Source organism: Muntiacus reevesi, chromosome 5 (genome assembly GCF_963930625.1).
Source record: "Muntiacus reevesi chromosome 5, mMunRee1.1, whole genome shotgun sequence".
NCBI lineage: Eukaryota > Metazoa > Chordata > Mammalia > Artiodactyla > Cervidae > Muntiacus > Muntiacus reevesi.
Genome location: NC_089253.1, coordinates 108,693,153 through 108,718,087, shown reverse-complemented (window position 1 = coordinate 108,718,087; position 24,935 = coordinate 108,693,153). Strand labels below are relative to the sequence as shown.

At 43.1% G+C, this 24,935-nt stretch overlaps 1 pseudogene; it reads left to right on the top strand.

The window, feature by feature from the left end:
* The first annotated feature begins 1,274 nt into the window (after window positions 1-1,274).
* Window positions 1,275-24,935, top strand: part of LOC136169410 (protein DDI1 homolog 2-like) — a 56,681-nt pseudogene continuing 33,020 nt past the window's right edge.

Sequence of the window (24,935 nt, the reverse complement as noted above, 5' to 3'; positions counted from 1 at the left end):
GTGCTGCAGTCGATGGGGTCGCAAAGAGTCAGACACAACTGAGCGACTGAACTGAACTGAGGATTTTATTATAAGTTGCTTTTTTTTTTTTTGTACTTTAAAGTAAAATCTCTTATAAGTAACATCATCATCATAAAAGATCAGAGTAAGAGGGTAGGGATAGATTGGGAGTTTGATATTGACATATACACACTGCTATACTTAAAGTAGATAGCCAACAAGGATCTACTGTATAGCACAGGGAATGATGCTCAATATGTTATAATTTAGATGGGAAAAGAATCTGAAAAGTAATAGATCTATGTATATGTATGATTGAATCACTATGATGTATACTTGGAACTAACACAACACTGTTAATCAACTATATACCATTGTAAAATAAAAATAGTTTTTAAAAGGTCAGAATAAAATTGAAGGTTTCAACTCCCTACTGATAGCCAATCTATTTCTTTTTTTTCCAATTTTAATGGTATTTTTTTAATGAATGCATATCATTTTTTAAAGATGTAATTGACTTATAGTATGTGTGAGTTTAAGGTATACAATATGTATATGTTACAATATGATTTCCACTATTGCTTTAGCTAGTATCTTCATTATGTCACGTAATTATCATTTCTTTCTGTGGTGAGATTTATGACCTAGTCTTCTAGAAATTCTGAAGTACATGATACAGTTATTGTTAACTATAATCATGACTCTGTGCTTTTGATCTCCAGAGCTTATTCATCTTCCAGATGCAAGTTTCTACCCTTTGACCAACATCTCCTAGTTCCCCCAATCACCAGCCCCTGGCAACCACCACTCTACTCTTGTTTCTGTAAGTTCAGCTTTTTTACCATCTGTATGTAAAGTGGTATCATACAGTACTTTTGTCTTTCTCTGTCTGACTTAACTCAGCATAATGACCTCAGGGTCCATTCACGCTGTTGCAAAGGCCAATATATTTCTAAGTAACATCCAAAGTAACAATATTTCTACCAAAATGTTGCCATTGTATAATACTTTCACCTGCCTTATCTTAGCTGATCCTTATGATCACATGAGTAAATTGGCCCCTTTACCATTCCCCCTTTACACTGTGGAGGAGTGGTGGACTTGAGGAGTCATCTCTCAGGTTCCTCCCACCAGCCAGGGGGCCTGTGGCCAGTCGGCAGACAGCCTCTCGTCATTGCTCCTTCAAAGCTGCCCACCCCGCCTGAGTCACACGCTTTTTGGGGCTGACTTAATGGGGAGGGGTAGAAAGGCCCAGCGCTTCAGCTGACGGCACGATGACCACAGCGGGCACCACTCACTCCAGATCTCCCCATAGTTCTGTCAGGTCTGCATCGCAAGTTGACTGCTTCCTTTGCCCCTCATCCTTTCACAGGTAATGATCTCTAAAAAATATCTGCACCCTAAACTCCATCTTAACATCTTCCAAAGAACCCAGCCTTTGAGCATGGATGGATGCCAAAAAAGCAAGGGGGTGAAATGGGATTTCACTGACTGGACTCCTCCCCGTCAGGCTGGCGAATAGGTACTCGTCACTGGTGGTGACTGAGGCACAGACAGCCCTTGGCACCAAGTGGTTATTTAGTTTGTTCGAACTCTCACTTCTGTGATCTGGGAGGGTGTATTGGTGGCAGGGGATGCACTAGCCTGTGTAGATACTCCAGGTGTTTGTGGTGTGTGGAGGGAAGGATGACGGTGTTGGATGGCTATTACGAACTGCCGCTGGTGCTCCGCATGAAGATGAGGACTGGATGAAAGTCACAGGCAACTAGAAGCCAGGTGTGGAAGCCAGAGGGCCTCTTGTGGTTGCTCTGCAGAGGAAGAATGGAGAAAGCCTAGGACCAAGCTCATGACTTAAGAGTCACTGAACTTCAAACACAGTTACAAGTAAATGGTAAGTGTGCAGACCCACGTGTGTGACTTCCTTGACCCTGGTGTGGAAAATCAGAATTGACGTATTTGCTTCAACTCCCATACTGGGTCCTTAGCTTACGGGGTAAGAGTTATGATAGTGAGAGGGCCAAATGGGAGCATCTGAAATTGCCTCTCCCTCCTCCCCAGGGGGGGATGGTGGAGGTTAGCGTCATCCTTAAGTGTCCAAAGGATTCAGGAGTAGTGGGTCCTATTATATCTCCACGTGAGTCACCAATCTGGCCACTGCAAAAACTAGATGAATCCTGGAGGATGACTGCAGGTTATTACAGGCTCAAATAAGGAGTAGGCAGATTAGAGCTGCCGTTCCAGATCAGGTATTTCTGCAAGAATAGGTTAATATGGTCTCAGGTTCATGGTACATCATCATTAATCTGGTGAATGCTTTCTTTTTAAACCCAATTTAAAAAGAGGATCAGAAGCAGTCTTCATGTTGCTCCAGGGCTGTGGTAATGCTCCTGACAGAGAGAGAGTCTGAACAAAGCCCACTGAGAGCTAGGCTGTCTGGACATTCTATAGTACCGATCCATCATATTGATATTGATGATATTACGTTAATCGGGCTGGATGAGCAACTGATGGCTAGGTCACGGGAGCTCCAGAGAGTGGAAAAATAAACCCTAGGTAGATTCAGGGGCCTGCCATTTCTGTACAATTTTTAGAGGTCTACTGGTTAGGAGCATGCTGGGAAATCTCTTTCAAAAAAAAAAACAAAAACATAAATTATTACACTGCTTGCTTGCATGCGTGCTCAGTCACGTCCAACTCTTTGCGACCCCATGGACTGTAGCCCACCAGGCTCCTCTGTCCATGGGATTTTCCAGGCAAGAATACTGGAGTGGGCTGTCGTTTCCTCCTCCAGGGGATCTTCCCAGCCCAGAGGTTGTCTCCTGTGCCTCCTGCATTGGCAGGCAGATTCTTTACCGTAAAGCTACCAAGGAAGCCCAATTATTGCATTACAAATTTCCTAGTACAAAAAAAGAGGCACAACACCCGGGGGCCTTTGGGGGTCTGGAAGCAGCATATGCTACTCCTAGAAATGGAGGGCATGAAAGGTCTGAGTGAGGCTCAGAGCAGACAAATGCCCTGTGGCAGGTCCAGTCAGCAATACAGGTATTCCTGCTGCTTGGACCATAAGATCCAACAGACCCAATGGTGTCAGAGGCATCAGTGGCAAGAAAAGGTACTATGTGGAATGTGTGGAAAGTCCTAGAAGGAGAGTCCCATGGATCAAGGCCATGCAGTTGGCAAGCAGATGAATAATATGCCTTCTGAAAAAACAACTCCAGCTATGGTACTGGGCTCTGAAACAGAATGCTTGACCATGTGAGACCAAGTGACCATGAGTTCAGGACTATTCATCTTGAGCTGAATCCTGTTATATCCATGCAGTCGTCAGGCCAAACGGGCCCCCAAATAATTCATTACAAAAGAGAAGTAGTGCTCTGGGATTGAGCACAAGCAGGCTGCATAGCAGAACCCCCTCCCCATAACACACACCCATCACTGCTGCATCCACGCCCCTCCCTCAGCTCACACCCAGGGAGGTGCGGGGGACTGTTAACAACTAACTGAAGGAGGACCAAAAATCACAAGCTTGCATATGAATGGATTGACTTGGTATTTGTGTGAAAGTTGAATGGTTGAATGTTGATGACAGCTGCAGGACAGTCTCTCTCAGACCTGGCTCTGAAAATGAAGGGACAAGAGAAGGTCCTCCCAATGAACCGAGCTCTGGACAGTCCTATGGTCATTTACTTTGTGGCAGAAGAAGGGGTCTGAGGCTAGAATACACATGGACTAATGTACTGGAGTGTAATTCTAGTGGGAATGACCCCTGATGGCTCACCCAGCCTCTCAAGTGAGAGGATGGAATTTTATTTTCCAAAGATCAGCTTCCTTCTTTTGGGGGGAGCCTTCCTTTGTCCCAAGACTGACCTGACTCCTTTTCGGGGCCTTCCCCAAACTCAGAGGATTCCTCATAGGTTTTGGAGGCCCACTCTCTCCTTTTAAGGTGGTGCTGGTCCCACATGACAGAGAGTACATAGCACACATAGAGAACACGTCAAAAACAAACAGCTCCTGAAACTCTATCCCCAGCTTTGGGTTAGGGCCCCTCCTGGCACAGACTTCTGAGACCTGAACAGGGCTGTGTGATTTTCTGTATCAGGATTAGCTAAGAATAACACAGATCCAATGTAAACATACTTAGGGACATGTGGAAAGTACACTTAAATTTGCGTTTATAGCAGCCCAGTCAACCTTCGGGAGGACAGAGGGGGAAGGATGATAGTTTTTTCAATTAGCCACTCGATTGCTGATTAACTTTTGTATTTCAGATTGTGATTCGTCCACAAGCAAACAGGGGAAAATGAAAAACTATGCAGAGATTTTTCCAAGAAACTCATTTAACCAGCAAATACCATTCCATTATCATGGAAAGAAAGACTGGTCTACAGAAGCTTTGGCCCTCATCCTCTTCTGGTTCTGCAGTTACCACAACATCCCCCCAAATCCTGGAAAACACAGTCAAAAAGGACTGAGGACCCAGAAGAGAATGCCCCTGTTGCACACATTCTTATAAATTTAAGCTGGCTTGTAAATATGCAAGAATAATGATGAGAACATAGTGATAATATTTAAAATAATAAAGTAAAACTGTTATCTTCAACCTTTACTTAAGATAAGAAACACTTGAGAGGGAGGTCTTCAAAACACACGTAGGGTCTATTCCCTGAGGCTCAGATGCAGTTGTTCTGGGTCAGGGGTCAAAAGCCTCCTGGAAATCAAATGTGCAGCTTGGGTGAGTAAACACCAAACAAGACCTTGTTCTAACCTAGCATCAGGTGATTTCTATCCCCACAGAAGAATATATGTTTGGCAGGGGTAGGGGTGGCGACAGGGAGACTTATTAATAAAAGAAAAGAGCTCATTGAAAAGAGCTCTAGAAAAACCAGTAAACCAAAGTGCACTTTAAAATGATAACTCATGAACCTATTGTATTCCACAAAGATCCTGTGACCCTTTTAAAACATACTATTTTTCTCATTTTTACTTTTTTAAATTGGAATATAGTGGCTTTACACTGCTATGTCAGCTTCCGCTGTATAGCAAAGTGAATCAGCCACAAGAGTACATATATCCCCTCTTTTTGGGATTTCCTTCCCATTGAGGTCACCACAGAGCGCGGAGTGAGTTCCCTGTGCTGTACCATAGTTAGATTCTCCTTAGTTGTCTATTTCATACATGGTAGTGTATATGCAGTATGGTGCATGCCTGCTCAGTCATGTCTCTTTGCCTACCCCATGGACTGTAGCCTGCCAGGCTCCTCTGTCTGTGGAATTTTCCAGGCAAGAATACTGGTGCGGGCTGCCATTTCCTCCTCCAAGGGAACTTCCTGACCCAGGGATTGGACCTGCATCTCTGGCATCTACTGCATTGGCAGGCAGATTCTTTACCACTGAGCCACCTGGGAAGCCCAGTAGTGTATATCTGTCAATCTCAAGCTCCTAATTCATCCCATCAGCCCCATCACGTTTGTTGCCTATGTCTATGTCTCTATTTCTGCTTTGTAATTAAACACACTATTACATTGAATCCACATTTCATGTATTAAAACCAAATTATTTGCTAATAATTAGAGACAATAAAAAGTAACGTTATTGTTTTATAATGTCTTTGATTTGAGTTCTGTAAATGGGCAAGCAAATACCTACTGAGTGTGCCAATCAGAAAAAGCAGTCTATGGTTCTGTTGATTCATTCCCTGCTGGGGGGCTTCTGAGAAAGACCAGCCTGCCAGTGGGAAAACTATACCTTAGCAGCCCTGTACAGGTACGCGTGTTAGTCCAGGAGCTAGGTGACCTGGATCTTTGTCCGTTTCTGATACCAAGTTAGTGAGCTATTTAACTAAGATCCTTTTTCATCTGTAAAATGGAAATAGTAATGATTATTTTACTAACCTGAAAGGTAGTTGTGAGGCAAAATTAGGGAAAAGAACTGAACATTTATATATATAAGAACCAATGTTATTCAGTATTTTTATTATTACATTATTATCATTCCACATGTAGCTTTGACCTAGGGGGGCTTAGTTTTGTTTTATGAACGGACAGCTTGGGAAATTACTCTTCTTATCATAATCTTCATGACCAACGTCTGTATTTTTATTTTGGTTGGTATCATTGTTTCTGCAGCAAAAAAACCCAGGAGAGGTGACAAATAGGTGACTCCACCAAAATGGCCTCAAAGACACAATTATCTAAAAGGTCCTTCTCTCCCAGGTTATACAATGGTAGACTTTATGACCCTATCTCTACTCTTATACCATGAAAATACCCATTTCAGGGCCTAAGGAAAAGCCAGTGATTTCAGCATTCATAACTCCAACTGCAGAATGTCCTTAGACATGGGGTAAGAGTGAACATGCAGGCACTTTGTAAGCTGTGAGGCACTGGATATGTGTGGGTGATGGTGATGTCAGTGATAGTTACAGAGATGATGATGTTATGATAGTGATACAGACCAACTTGTTAACCTTGAAAAAAATAGGAAAAGACATGAAATGCTGGTCCCGACTGGAGTAGGAAATGCACTAAGGGAGACCAGGCAGCCTACGGAAAAAGGATAAGTCATGCAGAGGGAAACCTGGGGCGGGCTCTTTAAAAGCCTTATAGTTTTAAAACTCCAGCCCGCCCCTTTCGATTCTGAGAAATTCCGGACAATTCCTCAGTAGTCTATCAGGTTTTCTTCCCCTGCGTGTTTCTTTCTATCTAGATAGTTCACTTGAGGCTCCATCATCCACATCTCTTGTTCGGCAAAGTTCCTCCCCCTACACACTCTCAGTGGGTACCACTCTCTGGACCATAGGATGGGTGTCACACTGTTAAAGGGCAGAGGGTAGGAAGGAAGGGGCAGGACAGCGAGGAAGGGTTGTCTATTCATCCCCAGGAAAGTTTCATGAATTTCCTGTCCTTACAATCCACTGACTGCTCTTTCTAATGGCTAAATTCTCTTTCAGGAGCAACATAGAACCTTCCACTTTGGCAGAGAAGGCAAACATGGAAAAGAATTATAAAAGTACACATAAGTACCCCAGGTGCTCAAAGCAGTCTGCTACAATTCCATCTTATTTATTTATTCATGACTGTGCCGGGTCTTCATTGCTGTACGCGGGCTTTCTCTAGTTGTGGTGTGCCGGCTTCTCACTGCGGTAGCGCAGGCTCTAGGCATGCAGGCGTCAGTAGCTGCAGCTCCCAGGCTCTGGAGCACAGGCTCAGTGGTTGTGGCACAGGGGCTTATTGCTCGGAGGCATGTGGGATCTTCCTGGATCGGGAATCAAACCCATGTCTCCTGCATTGGCAGGTGGATTCTTTACCACTGGACCACCGGGGAAGCCCTACAATTCCATTTTAATTGGAAGATTAAAAAAAAGACTTCGTGGAGGAATAGGAGTGGGGACAAATTGAAAAAAACTAGAATGAAAAGTAAACAAATGTGAGGGGTTTACCTTCCAAGAAGGTTCACTCCCCCTCCTCTCACCCCCCACAAACAGAAGAAAAAGCACCTTATCCAGGTGCTTCTTCCAAATCTTTCAGGCCCCTCATTCTGCCAGTTGAAAACTTCTTTCTCTAACAGTCAGGGACTTTTTCCTCCAGAGAGCCATTCCATCTGCATGCTACTGGTTGATGTATTTCTGACCTAAAAAACTGAGTATAGGACAGGATCTCAGTCCTCCAGGATCAGGGCAGGCAATCAGAGGTAAAAAGATTGATGAATCTGCCCTCTCCTAAGCATGAGCTGTCTCCTTGGATTAGCCCAGAGCAGTGAAGTGAAGGGCCGTCAGGGCATGTCCACTGGGTCATCCCAGCCTTGTGGAACTTGAACAGTGACAAAACTCTGCTCTGTTGCTGACCATCCCTCTCTTCAGAAAGACAGCGGGGTGGTTAGGAGAACTCTTACAACTTGCCGTGGGACTACAGAGGAGATAACACCCCATCTGCCTTCATCGCAACACAACCCTCAATCCTGCAGTGATGCCTTCATCAGAGATTTTTTTTTTTTAATCTCTGCAACCTTCCTCAAAATCTATTGAGTTCCATCTTTCTGGCTTCATCTCAACCTGTGTGTTTTAGCCATTAGTGTCTAGCACTTCTCTTAGAACAAACTGTCTCATAAGAGTTTTGCGGGGAAGAAGAGACATTCTTCAGATTGACCCGTTTTTCTAGGGAGATTAGGCAGGAGTCTAAGAATGTAAAGCCGAAGAGAACGCTTTGTGTATGAGTGGATCCCAGGGTGTTGTGGGCTGCAATGGGTGGGGATAGAGCTCCCCCTAAGCACCCCAGACTCAATGTACAATGAAATGATGGCTCCAAAGAGTCCGTCTCCCACACGGTGAATGTGGCCTCTCTCAGCCGACTGCCCTGGCTTTGCAGATGCAGCCTTTGCAAGAGGCCGTGACAAAGTCACCAGAAATAAGTCAAAAACAAGCTCTGATTCAATTACGGCACAGGCACTTGTGAAGGCAAACCAAGAGAGGCGGGGGAATAAAGGGCACCCCGATGAGGTCAGGGAGTGATAGGGAAAGAAAGAGAAGTAAACGGCATCTGAGACTTATCAGGGCCCATTCACAACAATGCTGTGAGCTGCAGAGATGGGGTGTCTGCATGACTTAAAATGGGCTCAGTTGGCCATTGGTTTATTCTACATTGAAATTTCGCCATTCACGGGAAAGAGCTGTACTTTTATTCTGTGTGTATTTTTAAATATACGTGTATTTTTAAGTTAAAGATGTGTAAGCTTTTTTTGGTTGTGCTGGGTCTTAGTTGCTATATTCAGGTTTTCCTCTAGTTGTGGTGAGAGGGGGCTACTCTTCCTTGCGGTGCCTAGGCTTCTCACTGCAGGGGCTTCTCCTGTTGTGGAGCACAGGCTTGAGGCACACACACTTCAATAGCTGCCGCATTCGGGCTCAATTGCTCTGAAGCATATGGGATCTTCCCGGGCCAGGGATCGAATTCATGTCCCCTGCACTGGCTGGAGGATTCCTATCCACTGTATCACTGGGAAAGCCCTGTGCATGCATTTTTAAAATTAAGTTTTAAATTACCCAGCAGAGTGACATGAATCTTTGCTAAGTCAAAATACATAGCCTGAGTGCCCCAGGGTGCACTAAATTTAGCAGGGATCTATTAATACTATAATAAAGGTGAATCACTAAAAATGAATGCTGTGAGGTATGGAAAGTTGGGTCTTCTCCACAGCTTCTGGAACATTCCATAACAAGAGACTAACTTGGCCCCGGATTCCTAAGGGCCAGGGGATAAAGGAGTTGGGCTATTTCACCCTAGGAGGCTGAAGGGTGGCCAGATTTCATGCTGTGCTGTCCTCAGTCGTGTCTGATTCTTTGCAGCCCCATGGACTGTATGTAGTCTGCCAAGCTCCCCTGTCCATGGGGTTTTTCAGGCAAGAATCCTGGAGTAGGGTGCCACTTTCTGCTCCAGGGTATCTTCTCCACCCAAGGATTGAACTTGCATCTCCTGTACTGGCAGGTAGATTCTTTACCACTGAGTCACCTGGGAAGCCCTGGCCAGATTTCATGAATAAGTACCAAACAACAATAACACTGCTTCAGATCTGCTCAGGACAAATCAAGAGTAAATGACCTGAAACAGCAGAAGAGAGGATTTTGATTAAAAAAAAAACAAAAAACCTCACTGATGCAAAAAAAAAAAAATTCTCTTATCGCCCTAGGAGGTGAATCTAGACCCTATTGGTTGACCTACTGTTGAATAGGAAAAGCTTCTGTCTGTGAGGATGTGGGTATAGTTAGGTAAATGGACTGAACATCCTGAGATCCAGGGAATGTTCTGTTTTTATGAGGCTACACCTGTTCCTTTCTGACCTTACCAAGCCAGAGTTGGGGCAGCGCCTTTTTGTGGTTAGTACTAGCAGAACTCCACCTCTCAGGGTCCTCCTACACAGAATCCCCCACCACAGCGTCCATTTGACTTCAGGCATCCTGGACTTTCCTCAAAGTCATGGGCACCAAGATCACACTTCCTTCCCATAGACACAGCAGAAGCCCTCGATGCCCTACATGCATTTCTGGATTGTCAGGAGTCCATCAAGCGTCAAAGGCTGGGACTTGGAAGAACTAGGTTCAACCCTGGCTATGCTGTTAACTGGCTGTGAAACAAGGGCAAATCTCTCAACTCTCTGGGGCTCATTTTCATCACCTGTGTCATGAGGACTTTTTGTGTAAATTACACTTTTTATTTTGAGATAATTATAGATTTACATGCAGTTGTGAGGAATGATACAGAGAAATCCCCTGTACCCTTCCCCCAGCTTTCCCCATAGTGATATCCTGTAAAACTATAGCAAAATATCACAACCAGGGCACTTCCCTGGTGTTTCAGTGGTTAAGACTCCAAGCTCTCAAGGGTTGCAGGTTCGATCCCTCGTTAAGGAACTAAGATCCCACATGCCATGTGGTATGGCCAAAAAAAAAAAAAAAAAAAAAAAACCCCAACCAGGGTATTGACATAGGTATAGCCAAGGTCGGAACAAAGATTCCTCATATTGCTCCCCCTGCCTTTCCTCTGGTTTATTTATTTATTTAATTGACATAATACTGGTTTATAATACTATACAAGTTTTGTGTGTAAAACACTGTATTTCTACTTCTATATGTCCCAGAGTGTGCTTACCACCGCAAATTTAGTTTCCATCCATCACCATGCAGTTGATCCCCTTTACCCATTTTTCCCTCCCTTCTACCCATTCCTATATGATAACCACTACTCTATTCTCTGTAACTGCTTCCCAGGTGGCGCCAGTGGTAAAGAACCTGCCTGCCTATGTAGGAGACATAAGAGACGCAGGTTCGATCCCTGGGTGGGGAAGATCCCCCGGAGGAGGGCATGGTACCCCACTCCAGTATTCTCACCTGGAGAATCTCTTGGACAGAGGAACCTGGCAGGCTACAGTCCATAGAGCTGCACAGAATTGGACATGACTGAAGCCACTTCGTGCACAGGCATGTGCTCTCTGTTCTCTGTAACTACATGTTTACTTTTGCTTGGTTTGTTCATTTAATGTCTTTCTGTTTTCTATATTCCACATACAAGTAAAAGCATACAGTTTATTTGTTTCATCTGACTTATTTTACTTAGCACAATACCCTCAATGTCTTTCATGTATATATACAATTGGAATACTACTCAGCCATAAAAATGAAATCTTGCCATTTGTGACATCATGAAGATCTGGCTAGATAATCTCTAAGATCCTTCCTAGTACTGACATTTATAATTCTATTGTAACCTGACTGTGTTTTCTTCATGCTATACCCAACTGTGAGTCCAAACAGGGTCATATCTACTTTTTCAGAGAAGACATACAGATGGCCAACAGGCACATTAAAAGACGCTCAACATCACTAACCATCAGGGAAACGCAAATCGAACTCACAATGAAATATCACTTCACACCTATCAGAATGACTACTGTCAAAAAGATCACAAAGAACAAATGTTGTTGAGGATGTGAAGAAAAGGAAACCCTTGTGCATTATTGGTAGGAATGTAAACTGGTACAGCCACTATTGGAAAACAGTATGGAGGTTCCTTAAAAATCTAAAAACAGAACTACCATATGATCTACCAATTCCATTCCTGGGTATATAGCCAAAGAAAATGGAAACACTAATTTGAAAAGATACATGCACCCCAATGTTCATAGCAGCATTATTTATAATAGCCAAGATATGGACTTCCATGTAGCTCAAATAGTAAAGAATCTGCCTGCAATTCAGGAGACCAGGGTTTGATCCCTGAGTTGGGAAGATCCTCTGAAGAAGGGAATGGCAATTCACTCCAGTATTCTTGCCTAGAGAATCCCATGGACAGAAACGTCTGGCAGGCTACAGTCCATGGGGTTGCAAAGAGTTGGACACGACTGAGCAACTAACATACACAAAATATGGAACCAAGCTAAGTGTCCATCAATAGATGAATGGATAAGAAAGATGTGGTTCAGTTCAGTTCAGTTGCTCAGTCATGTCCGACTCTTTGCAACCCCATGAATTGCAGCATGCCAGGCCTCCCTGTCCATCACCAACTTCCGGAGATTACTCAGACTCATGCCCATCAAGTTGGTGACGCCATCCAGCCATCTCATCCTCTGTCGTCCCCTTCTCCTCCTGCCCCCAATCCCTCCCAGCATCAGGGTCTTTTCCAATGAGTCAACTCTTCAAATAAGGTGGCCAAAGTATTAGAGTTTCAGCTTCAGCATCAGTCCTTCCAATGAACACCCAGGACTGATCTCCTTTAGGATGGACTGGTTGCATCTCCACACACACATACAGTAGAATACCACTCAACCATACAAAGAATGAAATTTTGCCATTTGCAACAACATAGATGGACTTGGAGGGTACTATGCTTGGTGAAATAAGTCAGACAGAAAAAACAAGTACTCTGTTATCACTTATATGTGGAATCTAAAAAAATAAAACAAATTAATATGACAAAATAGAAACAGACTCAGTTATAGAGAACAAACTAGTGGTTACCAGTGGGGAGAGGGAAGTGGGAAGAAGCAATTTAAGGGCAGGGGATTAAAAGGTACAAACTACTATATATAAAATAAACAAGATATAAAGATGTACTGTACAAATGAAATATAGCTGATATTTTATAATAACTTTAAATGGAATGTGATCTATATAAACATTGAATCATCACATTGTACACCTGAAACTAACACTGTAAATCACCTATAATTAAAAAAACAAAAACTGAAACAAAAAAATAAGCAGCATTACATTCACAATAGTGACTGCATCTCACTGGCTCCTCCCTCCCTCCACTCCCTCCTCCCTCCCTCCACTCCCTCTTCCCTTAGTTTTGTTTCTGGGACTCCCCAGCGACCCTTTGCACCTGAGTACGTGCGCCCACACCCTAGCTGCCATTGCTTCCTCCTCTCCCACGGACTCATCAGGGGTTCGAGGCCTGAGGAGCCACTTGAGGACCCCTCCACACCACAGTGCCAATGCCTTCCACGACAGTGCTGACGTCTGTGGAGGTGCTGTCACCCGTCCTCCTGCCCCCAAAGCTGTGCAGACCAAGGAGCTGTTAGTCTCATAAGACTTCAGTCCTAACCGTGTCTGAAACACCGCAGCTTCAGCACAAGAGCAAACAGAATGCTCTTCCTTCCCACCCTCAGTCACAACAGCATCAGAATCCTGCTTTGTACATCTCCTCCAGCTTTGAAAACTGCCTGTTGTAGCTTCAGCTTGTAGCTTCTCTTTCCCTGGGGCCAAGGGCGCGATGTCTGAGATAACCATTTCCACTCCTGCCTCAGAAATCCCTTCCAAACTGACTTTTGCCCACCAGTCTGTGACAGACATCCAGGCAGGTCTGAAACCCTGACCTAAACACTGTTTAGGCTGCAGTGGGGGACCCTGTAAGCTATTTAAAGAAAGAAACCAATAAAGAGACAAACAAACAAAAAAAAGAAAAGCTATTCATCTTAAAGACTATTCAAGGAAGTAGGGAAATTAAACATGGCATCCTTGAATATATGCCCTCCACAGCACAGCTTGGCCTATTGTTCCCGTCATAATGACAATTTACCTCTGGGAGGTTGAGAATGGGTCCCTCTCTGCTGGATCAGGTATTGGGGAGGAAACAAGAACAAAGCTGTATTGTCAGGAAGCCTAAGGGCTGACCCAAACACAGCAGCACTCCAGAATATTATTGTGGAACCTGTTTCCTCCACAGAGACCCAATCTTCAGGCAGACTGCACTGGGAGAGGGAAACTACTCCTTGTGTTGCTGTTCCATTAAAGAGAGAAACCTACACACATACATAGGAAGAGTGGTGTGAGCCCTTCTCAGGAGAAACCCACCGTTCTGCCTTCCCTCTCTGCTCCTTCCTCAAAGTCACTTTCCAATACCCAGGTCTTCTCTTAGCTCTGTTGTCATCAGAAGAAAACACTGATTTGACTTACATATCTTCCTTTTATGGAGCTCCTGCCTGTTCACCTGCTTGACTGCCTGGGAGCCTGATGAGAGGAGAAAATCCCAGATACAAAATCCCAAGGTGGAGAACCCAGAATCTTTAGCAGCAAATTGTTGGGCTGGAAAATTTGACAAGGTGGAATCTAAACTGGGCTCTGTCATCAGTAAGATCCCTTAGCCCTTCTGCATCTCTTGATAATCACATGGATACCCCAAAGTAGATTTAAATGCCCAACTAGAGGACACGGGGAATGTGTCCTCAGTGTAGTGTGTGGATGTGTGAGCCTCAGTGGAAGCAAGATGAAGTTTCTCTAAAATTATGGTCTGTTGGGACTTCTGGTTGAATTTTTTTGTGGCAGCTGTAAATAAAATTCCTTTCTTAAAAGGGTAGGAGAAGCTGTGAAGAAATCCTGCAAAGAGTGAAGATGAAACTAATCATGGAAGGAGAAAAGGGACAGAAGTGCTCCTAATGAGCTAGTCATGACAGCGGGCTGTGGGAATCATTTATTCATTCATTTACTCGGTCAGTCAACAAACATTATAGTATTCATTCATTCATCTACCCAGTCACTCAACACATACTACAGAACCCCGCACTGTGTGGTAAGCATTATAGGGTTAGGGGCAGATCAGTGAATAAAAAAGAAGAGACAGCTGCCTTCTTACAGCTTTTGCCAGGTAAGGGAGACAGACTAACATGACACAAATAAATTACGTAACTGTAATTGTGGTAAATGTTAGGAAGGAGAAGAGCTGGGTACTATGAAAGCAAATAGAAGGGTGGCAATGGTTCAGAAAAATTTCCATGAGGAAAGCTGAGCCCTGGAGGATTAGCCAGAGGAAAGAGAGGCGAGTTTGGGGAAATGACCTAATCAGGAAATAATAGCATGAAAGAAGGAAGAGTCAGGTGAAAAATGAATCTCAAAAAAATAAAGTCATCTATAAAAAGCAAAACTCAATGAAGAGAAGGCAAAATAAAGATAAACCACAGTGGGGCAAAAATCTACTCCAAAAAGCTGCAGTGGTGGCAGGCGTCTGGGTTTAGGGCTTCCTCCATCCGGGTGGCTTCCACCTTTTCCACACTGACAGCAAAAGGCCTTTTGTGAAAGCACAAGGCCATGTCCTTCACCACCATATCCCTAAGATGTTACCCTAAGGCAGACAGATGCCATGAATTCTTTGTAAAATTAATAGCCCTTCTTGGTGGATAGCATACATTTTATACTCGACAAGGAACTTCAGTCTGGAAAAGGTAAGTCACTTGCTCAAAGAGTTAAAGCTGGAGATGAACCAACTCCAGGTGGTCTGACTCTTATGTCTGACCACATGCTCATTCTTCTTTGCAACCTAACTGAAAACCACAGAGCTTGCCTGGTCCCAGCCTGTTGTTTTGTAGGGGAAACTGGAGCTCACAAAGGTTCAGACACTCACATGAGACCATGGGAGTAGAGGCCAGTGTAGGATTAGACTTCTGGTTCCCATTGCTAATCCATACATCTTCCTCATTTCTTACTGTTTAGTTAAACGTAGTAAAAACACAGAGCTGAGAATTAATTACGATAGGATGCCAAAACTACACATAAATTCATCATCATTTTTCTTCAGTTACATGCCTTTCTCCCCTGAAAACTTCAGTGTTGAAATATGTAGTGGAAACTTACAATTAAAAAAACAACAACAACACTAAATGATATATCTTGTGATGAAATAATCACACTTTTGAGTTCTTGGATTTTGAACTATATTAAAGCAGGATATGCTTGCATTAAACTGATTTATGACTTTTATATAATAATCTTCTACATTTATCTAATAAAATGGAAAGTCTTAAAGTATATTTGATTGATTAGTTCCTCTAATAATATCTCGTATGTAGAATATCTTGGCACATACACTGAATAATCAAACAATACAGGGGAACAGGAAGATAAAAATGGTAACTATTTGCTCCATCAGAAAGGATGGAGCATCTCTTATAAAGTTGCTTCTAATTAGTCTTAATAAACATATCACTCACCCTTCTGGCCTTGGATTGTACCTCTAAGAAATGTAGGGATTAGACCTGATGATATGTATGATCCCTTTTAGATTTGAACTTCAATGAAACAATGGGTCTCGGAGGTATATTTACAACCAGCCCACATTCTCCTCCTCAACGACCCTCAGCCATCATTCTCATCAGCAGGCCCTTAACTTTGACTTCCAGCCCTTCCCTACTGGGTCGTAGAAATACTTGAGGGAATTTCAGACATTTTCAATTCCTGGACCTGAGCGCCCCCTAGGCACACAGAGATAAACTGTAGCTCTGGGGGAATCGGAACTGTGGGAAGCTGGTAACCTCACTAAGGTCAATGCCAAATCCCTGAACTTCCCTGTTTACTGTGTCAAGAAAGGCAGGGCAGGGAGGGAGCTGAGAAGGACAGGAGGGAGGGAGTGGAAAGAGGGAGTGGGTGGCCAGCTCTGTCGTCAACCAGACATTACAGGGACTCTGGGTGGCTGTCCCCCCTACAACAGGTACATTTAGAATGGGAGGGGGTAGGCTAGAAGCCAAGCAGATCCTACCCCATGGAAAGATCAGTGGCCACACAGTGAGTATATCGGGCTAAACAGTAGTCGCTGGAAAAATTTCATGGTTCAACTAAATCCATTCACAGTAAACTATTCAAAGTTTACTAAACACAAATTACTTGTGTTGCTTACATTGTGTTCCGGTCTCTATACTTACCAGGCACGCATATCACTGGGCTCCGTCTTAGTCTATCAACCATTCTTGCTGCCTTTTTCATTTCTGATACTGTTTTGTATACATACCTCCCACATTCGTAGTCCACATAACTATTACCTTAAACCTTTTGTAATGTGGCTAAACCATAGTGAGGCACTTTTTGAGAAGCTCGTGCCTGTGTATTCCACACGTACGTGGTATATGGGTTCCCTGTATGTGTTTGTGAGTGTGTATTTGGGTTGTGTGCATTATATGTGAGAGTGTGTACTGTGTACATGTGTGTCACAGTGTGCACACGTGGTGTATGTCCATGCGTGTGATATGGTGCATTTGTGCGTATCTACCTGTGGTATGTATATCTGTGTCTATGTGTGGTGAACACGGTGTGTGTATGTGTTTATGTGTGGTGCATGTGAATGTCTATGTTTTTGTGTGGTGAGGTGCACGGAGGGTTGTGTGATGGGTATAGTGTGTGTGTGTGTGATTTGTAGTGTGTGTCTGTGTTGTTTGTGTGTGTACATGGTGAACCTCTGCATGTGGAGAGGTGTGTGGTATATGTGTGTAGGCTTGTGTATGTGCTGTGTACCTCTATGTGTATATGTGTATGTGTATTTGTGGTGTGCACGTCTGTTTCTGTGTTTGTGATGTTGGGTGTGTATGTCTATGTCCCTCTGTGTGTGTTTGTGTTTCTATGTGTGTGTTCACTCCTGCATGGGGACTGCAGCCCCACAGGTCTAGGTCCGGGGCCCTCCTCTCAGACCTCAGCATCCCCGCCAGAATACAGAGCCTTCCTGTGGGCCCCCACATGGACTGTGGTCTGTGTCTAGAGAGAGCGGGGAAGCGCTTCCTCTGGCAGGTGTTTACAAGTCTGCACAGTTGTCGTGTACCTGGGTGTGTGATATGCCAACTGCTTCAGCAGAGGACAGGTGTCTGTGGTTACCAGCCTCTCAGGGCCTCAGGAAGTCATTATCACAGGCACCAGGGTGCCTGAATTCATGGGAGAGTGTTTTTCCTCTAAGACCATACTTTCATTCTTCGATTAAAAGAAAAAAATATCTTGGGTGACTCCATCAGTCATTCTTATTAGACCCTTCCATCTCAACAACCTTTGATCCTAGAAGCATTCAAATCCATCGTACAGCCTGTCCCCTATATTCCAGCCCCAGTTCCCTGCTGGACTTACACAGATGGCTCAAGCCTCCCTCCATCACGTGGGGCACCTCTGTTGTACCCTCATCGTCATTGGTCTCCTGCCTGCCTGACCTGGAGTCAAAGCCAGAAGGTGAAGAAGCCTTAGACCACGGTATCTAGGTTTAATTTTCTGTTTAAATCCCTGATAATGAACTCCTCCAATGTTCACTGAGCAGGTGTGGCCACATGCCAGGTTAGGTATGCAAGACACAGAGATGGGTAGAATCATATGGTGGTTCAGAGCAAGGGCTCTAGAATAAGACAGCACCTGTTCACCTCCCATCCTCACCACTTACTCTGTGGTCTCTGACAAGACAACTTCCTTAAGGCTCTGCTGCCTCATTTGTGAAATAAGTGCATACCTTGCTGCGTGGCTGTGAGGTTAACTTGGCATGAAGTACCTAGCAGAGTGCCGGGAATGCGATAGTCCACACATGTTATCTCTTGTGAGGACTGGCTCACAGGCCTTCATTCCAGCCTCCTAGGTGGAGGGAGACATTAGAAAGCTGAGCACCATGTTTTCCAGGCGCCTTTGCAGTCGGAGTTCTAGATGCATACGGTCTTTCATCAAGTAGGTGTATTCAGCATAAGAAGTGCAAGGCAGAATGTGCTCCCTTTTCTAATATGTAAAAAAGTGAAGTCACTCATGTCAATCACTTATGTCAAGGAGTCTTAAAATGGAGCTGGAGCTGAGCTTTTTACACATGTCCTCTCTGGGTAGAACCATGAAGGTTGAACTGGACTCTGTAAGAACACCTGAAAATTATTACAGTAACAGTAACAGACTTCTACCTTCCTCTAGTGATACACTTCACATGTAATCATGTTTAGCCAAGACCAGCTTTTGTCTGGGCTTCCCTGGTGGCTCAGCAGTAAAGACTCTGCCTGCAACGCAGGAGACGAGGGTTCGATCCCTGGGTTGGGAAGATGCCCTGAAGGAAGGCATGGCAACCCACTCTAGTACTCTTGCCTAGAGAATCCCATGGACAGAGGAACGTGGTGGGCTGCAGTCCACAGGATCACACAGAGTTGGACACGAATGAAGTGACTAAGAAGCAGCAGCAGCTTTGTCTCCAACTCTAATTAAGGTTTGTAATGCAAACCTCCCTTCTTTGCTTTTATTTTTTTCCTTTGAATATCCAGCTTTTAACTTCTTCCAAAAATTTTTTTTATACTGAACTATACCTGATTTACAATGTTGTGTTAGTTTCAAGTGTATAACACAGTGATTCAGTTATATATATGTTTCTTTTTCAGATTCTCTTCCTTTATAGGTTATTACAAAATATTGAGTCTAGTTCCCTGTGCTATATATCTATTTCAGTGTGCATATGTTAATCCCAAACTCCTAATTTATCAGTTGTTCCCTTCCCCTTCTGGTAACCATAGGTTTGTTTTCTATGTCTATGGGTTTCTTTGTTTTGCATATAAGTTAATTTGTATCTTTTTAGATTCCGCATATAAGCAATATCACATATTTGTCTCTGTGGCTTATTTTACTTAGTATGATCATCTCTAGGTCCACCCATGTTGCTGCAAACAGCATTATTTCATTCTTTTTATGGCCAAGTGATATTGGATTGTTTAGATACACCAAATCTTCTGCACCATTCAACTGTCCATGGACATTTAAGCTACTTCCATGTCTTGGCTCTTCTGTTCTGTTCTGTTCTATATACTGCTCGCCATAGTGGTTGTACCAATTTAGACTTCCACCAACAGTGTAGGAGGGTTCCTGTTCCTCCACACCCTCTCCAGCATTTATTATTTGTAGACTTTTTGATGATGGCCATTCTGGCCATTTTGATGTGACTCATTGTGGTTTTGATTTGCATTTCTCTAATCATTAGCAACGTTGAGCATCTTTTCATGTGCCTTTTGGCCATCTGTATGTCTTCTTTGGAGAAATGTCTATTTAGGCCTTCTGCCTTTCTCTGCCTTTAAAAGCCCCTGCATCCCATCCCTCTGCCCCGTGTCCACAAGTCTGTTCTCTATTCTACATCTCCATTGCTGCCCTGCAGATAGGGTCATCAGTACCATCTTTCTAGATTCCATGTATAGGCATTAATATATGATATTCATCTTTCTCTTTCTGACCTACTTCCCTCAGTATAATAGGCCCTAGGTTGATCCACCTTATTAGAATGAAGTTAAATGCATCCCTTTTTATGGCTGAGTAATATTCCACTGTGTATATATGTACCACAGCTTCTTTATCAGGGAAGTGGGACAAATTGAGAGAGTAGTATTGAAACATATACATTACCATATTTAAAATTAGACAGGCAGTGGAAGTTTACTGTAGGAGGCAGGGAGCTCAAATCTGATGCTCTGTGATAACCTAGAGGGAGAGGATGGGATGGGTAGTGGGAGACAGGCTCAGGAGGGAGGGGACACACATATACCTATGGCTGATTCATGATGATATATGGCAGAAACCACACAAAATTGCAAAGCAATTACCCTCAAATTAAAAATAAATAAATACATAAGCCTCTGAAATTTACTCAGTGTCCCCCCTAGGGCCACTGTTTGGGTTGTTACTCAAATTTATGTGCTCAATCTGCAATTCTTTGGTACCAAATAATCAAGCTTTTTGCTTCATTATTGCCTCTTAGGTTTATTTAGGCTGATCCTCTTTTAGCCATTTTTGCTGGTAACCAAAATTGTGGAAATGTGAGGCTTTTCCGCAATGGTGCTCTGAAGTTCATTTTCCAGCTTCCTGGGCACTGAGAGGCAAGGACTGGTGCAGAGGTAGCCCCAGCTTCAGGGTTTCAGCACAGCTCCCAGGGTGCCTCAGCGGTGGTAACTCCTCTGGCTGGTCATTTCTGTGTTGTTTTGGAAGCTGTTTCTGGAGCACCAACCTAGAATCAGTTCCTTCAATCCTTCTACTAACTTTGCCAGCACATTACTACTTTATAAAGTTCATTTCCAATCATTAAATTAAATCCTATTTAATGTAAATAAAGCAAGTTCTGTTTCTTGCCCTGAATTCTGATGGACACATCTATTATTCATATGTTATTAATATTAATATATGATAATAATTAATGTATTATAATAATATTGTCATAGACATATTACAATATATTGTATACATTAATATATATTCTTTGTATATATTAATATATAATTTGTATTTATTAAATTATATTAAAATAATAGCAGCTATTATACCAAATATATAGGCTTCCCAGGTGGCCCACTGGTAAAGAATCTACCTGTCAGTGCAGGAGATGCAAGAGATGCTGCTTCCACCCCTGGGTGGGAAGATCCCCTGGAGGAGGAAATGGCAACTCACTCCAGTATTCTTGCCTGGAAAATTCCATGGACTGAGGAGTCTAGAGGGCTACAGTTCATGGGGTCAAAAAGAGTCAGAACGACTGAGCACACACATACCAATTACACCAAATATAGGTTATACCGTAGGGCCAAATTTTTACAGATGTTACCTAACTCTATCCTTGCAGCAAAATTACAGTCTTTAAGGGAACCAATCAAGGTGTGAACCTAGATCTTTTTGCCACCTATATCATGTGCCTAACTATTGCACTCTACTGTTCTTCCCTTCTCCGGAGGAGTCTTGCACAATGAGGATGGCTACCATTGTAGTGTAAGAAATGCTGGGAAGAACTGTGGGCCCAGGACTGCGGGAGGCCAGAAGAGAAAAGGTCTAGTTTTCTCTAGACCTTAGAAGTTCAAGATGGTGTCTGCTTTCCACCCTAGCAAGCGATCATGACCTCTGGATTCCTAATTATGTTGGGGAACCTGGCCTCAAAAATCCAGTGGCCTGTTTCTCATGTAATAATAACTTAGGAACTCCAAATCTGCATGTCTGCAAAGGCAACTGTCTACTCTTTCATCCAGGTGAGTAGTCATCAAAGGCCCTGAGACATTCAGATTCCTTTGTGGGACTGGTTCCAGCTGGCAGCTGGCGAAGCTCATGAGCAGAGGGTTTGGTCAGCCGGGGCAGATGTGTGCCCTGGGGCAGATCTGTGCACTCATCTTCAGGGCATCTTTCTCCCTGTTTCTCACAAGATTTCTCTGTAGCAACACCTTCTTGCTGGGATTCCCTCAGGATCAGAGACCTTGCCTCATTCAGGCCTGTACCTCTGGCACTGAGCACACTTCAGATACTTAGAGAATGAAGGAAGGAAGGAAGAAACCCCAGCCTGCTGCTAAGCCGGGCTACCTGGAGACCTGGAGCCTTTGCACTCTCTTCTCAGCTCTTCTCCACTCCTGTTTCTGGCTGCTATGGTTCACTCACATGCCTGGCCTTGTATGGACTGCCCTACTCTCATCCTCTTCCCAGTATCTGAAAAGCTGGTGTTTGCCTTTACTTGGTGCTTCTCTCTTAATGTCAATCTTCATTAGATAGAAGCTGCAATAATTTTCCTTCGCTCCAGTTTAGCAGTTTATATGCAAAAACTTAGAACTTCCAATGTGTGTCTGAAAGATCTCTTGATCCAGAAACAAACAAGATCTTTTTTTCAGCTGAAAGACTGGTGAGAGTTTCTCTCTCTAAGTGGAAGTTTCATCCTGGTAGCCAGTTATAGCTGACCTTCCCTTTTTGAGGGTCTGGAGACCCTGGGGATATACAAATCTTTGAATCGGCATGCTTCACAATAGGTTTTTTTATTTTTTTTCAATTAAAAAACAAAAAGCTCCTGCTGATCAAGATATGCAGAGCAGGTCATTATCCTTGTTTCAAAAGATTAGCTTTTGAAGACAGAGCCACAGAGCTTTAAGTGGCTGAGAAAATCCATGACTCTCCATTGGTACATTTTCCAGTTTCTTGGAACTCTTTCCCAGAGCTACTGGAACACAGGGCACGGATACTCTTTTTGCTCTTTCCCTGTTTACCTCAAACATGATCCAGGAGTCCCTGTTTGCCCAGTTGGACACAGCAGCAGGAGGTACAAGACCAACCTGCAGCATGAGCCTTGGAAGAAATGGAAGCTGAGTTCCATTGAGTGAATGGGTGCCAGACATAGGGAGTCTGACTTTCTGACTTTTGCCTCCCTCCTTTCCAGGATTCGCTACTATCCCTTAATTTCCAGGTTATGGGTCTCATAAAATGTTGTAAATTGGATGATCAGCAGCCTAACTCTGGAACACATTTTCTAACTTCTAGCTCATGGTTAATTTGATCCTCGGTCTCCACATTTAGCCAACACCCATGACCACACCCTCAGAGAAGCCCTGGGCAGAGATGCAGGGAACTGTGGGAGATTCTGGTCTCAGGACAACTTTCAAATGATGCATGAGACACAAAGACCACCACAGATGCACACTTCAAATAATCTTGGGTCACAAGGGCCTAAAATACCATAGTATTTTATAGGGACAATAAAAAGGGGACTAAGAAATTATGCACCTTCTACATCATTTTCAGAAAGTTTTAGAAATTTACTAGTCATATATGACATGGAAGAAGAGCTGGAGATAGGAACAATCTCTCATTTCCTTGCTGTATCATCTTCCTCTCCATTATTTGGAAAACTGAAGCAGATAATGGAGTGTGTATGAATGATGAGCGTGTCTGATGGAATGAGATAGGATCTACTTGGTCATCGATACTGGACTTGAGATGCTAAAGAAAACTGAAAGGAGTAGCAATACTATTTGGGGATATCCCATTTATTCAATTATTCATCCATTCAATAACTTGATTATCAAACAAGTATGACCTATAAGGTATTGGTCAAGGTATTGGGAACAAAGAAGTACACAAAATAAACAAAATTCCTTTACCTATTGGAGCTGTTTACAATCCAGATCAGGAAGACAAGTGATAAAAATATATATATATAAAATATAGCTTATGCTAGATGTTACTGAATAATAAAGAGAAAAAAAAGTGGGAAAAATATAGGAAGTGCCTGGGCAAAATTGGGAATATTTTTATTTCATTTTGAGCCATCTTTCATCTGTGAAAGATGATCTCTATGAATCACAAGCACTTGGGGTGAAAGAGGTGAAGACATAAGGATGAATAAATTGTATAAGTTAGTCCTGATGGCGTCAGAGATGGGGTAGTGTTTCGGCCAAGAGCATCAGAGCCCAGGGCTCCATTTTACTCTTGTTGACCTAAGGCCAGAGGGTGGAGAACACCCATCTCCAGGGACCCAGATCACTCTGAGAATGAGTAAAATTGCATGACCTCCTCTCACTTATTCAGTTCAGATTCCTGCTAACCATGAATGTGAAGATGTTAGCAATTTTTAAATGGAAATAAACTTTGAATCTACAGTCTCACCATGCTTGATAGTAAGCAAGCCACTGCATGAATTATACACCTGGTAAACATGTCTGCATGAAGATGGTAGCTCTCCAGAAGGTGTAAACTCTTTGGACACATTTCAGATCATGCTCTAAAGATAATTTTCGGCAGCTTTGTTTGGGCCACATCTAAGTTTAATTAAACTTACTGCAGCGATCATTTTGCAATATATGTATGAGAGCTCATTATGTGGTAAACCTTAAACTTATACAAAGCTGTGTCAATTAGATCCTCATAAAATTGAAAAAAAATTAAAAATAACAGACAATTAGGAAAACAAAAAACAGATCTGAGGAGATAGCTTCCTGCGTAGGGATGACACAGCAGCAGGTCATTTGGCCCCCTTAAGCTAACAGCAGTGGGACATACAGACAACCTATCCTGGATCTGAGGGTGGAAGTCAGAATACTTTCGTGCACAGCGATGGAAGTTAAACTAAGTTGCAAAGCCATGAGAGCAGAGGTGTGTTTTTGTTGCTGTTATTGTTGTTTGCATATTTTTTCTTTCTTGGTACTTCACTGTTTACAAATACTTCAGGGTTTAAAAAATAAAACAATATACCCCGATTCACAAGACCAATTTTTGGATATCCTCAAGCTCTTCTGTTTAAAAAGATATATATTCTACACATACGTTAAAGTAAAAAATTTTGAAACAGAAGAAAATAAATAACAAATAAACCATCTTTACAAATATAGAAATAAAGAAATTATGCAACATCTAGATGATGAGATGATAGGAAGTTACAGTGGAGATGACAAAGCACCATAATGATACCAAATACT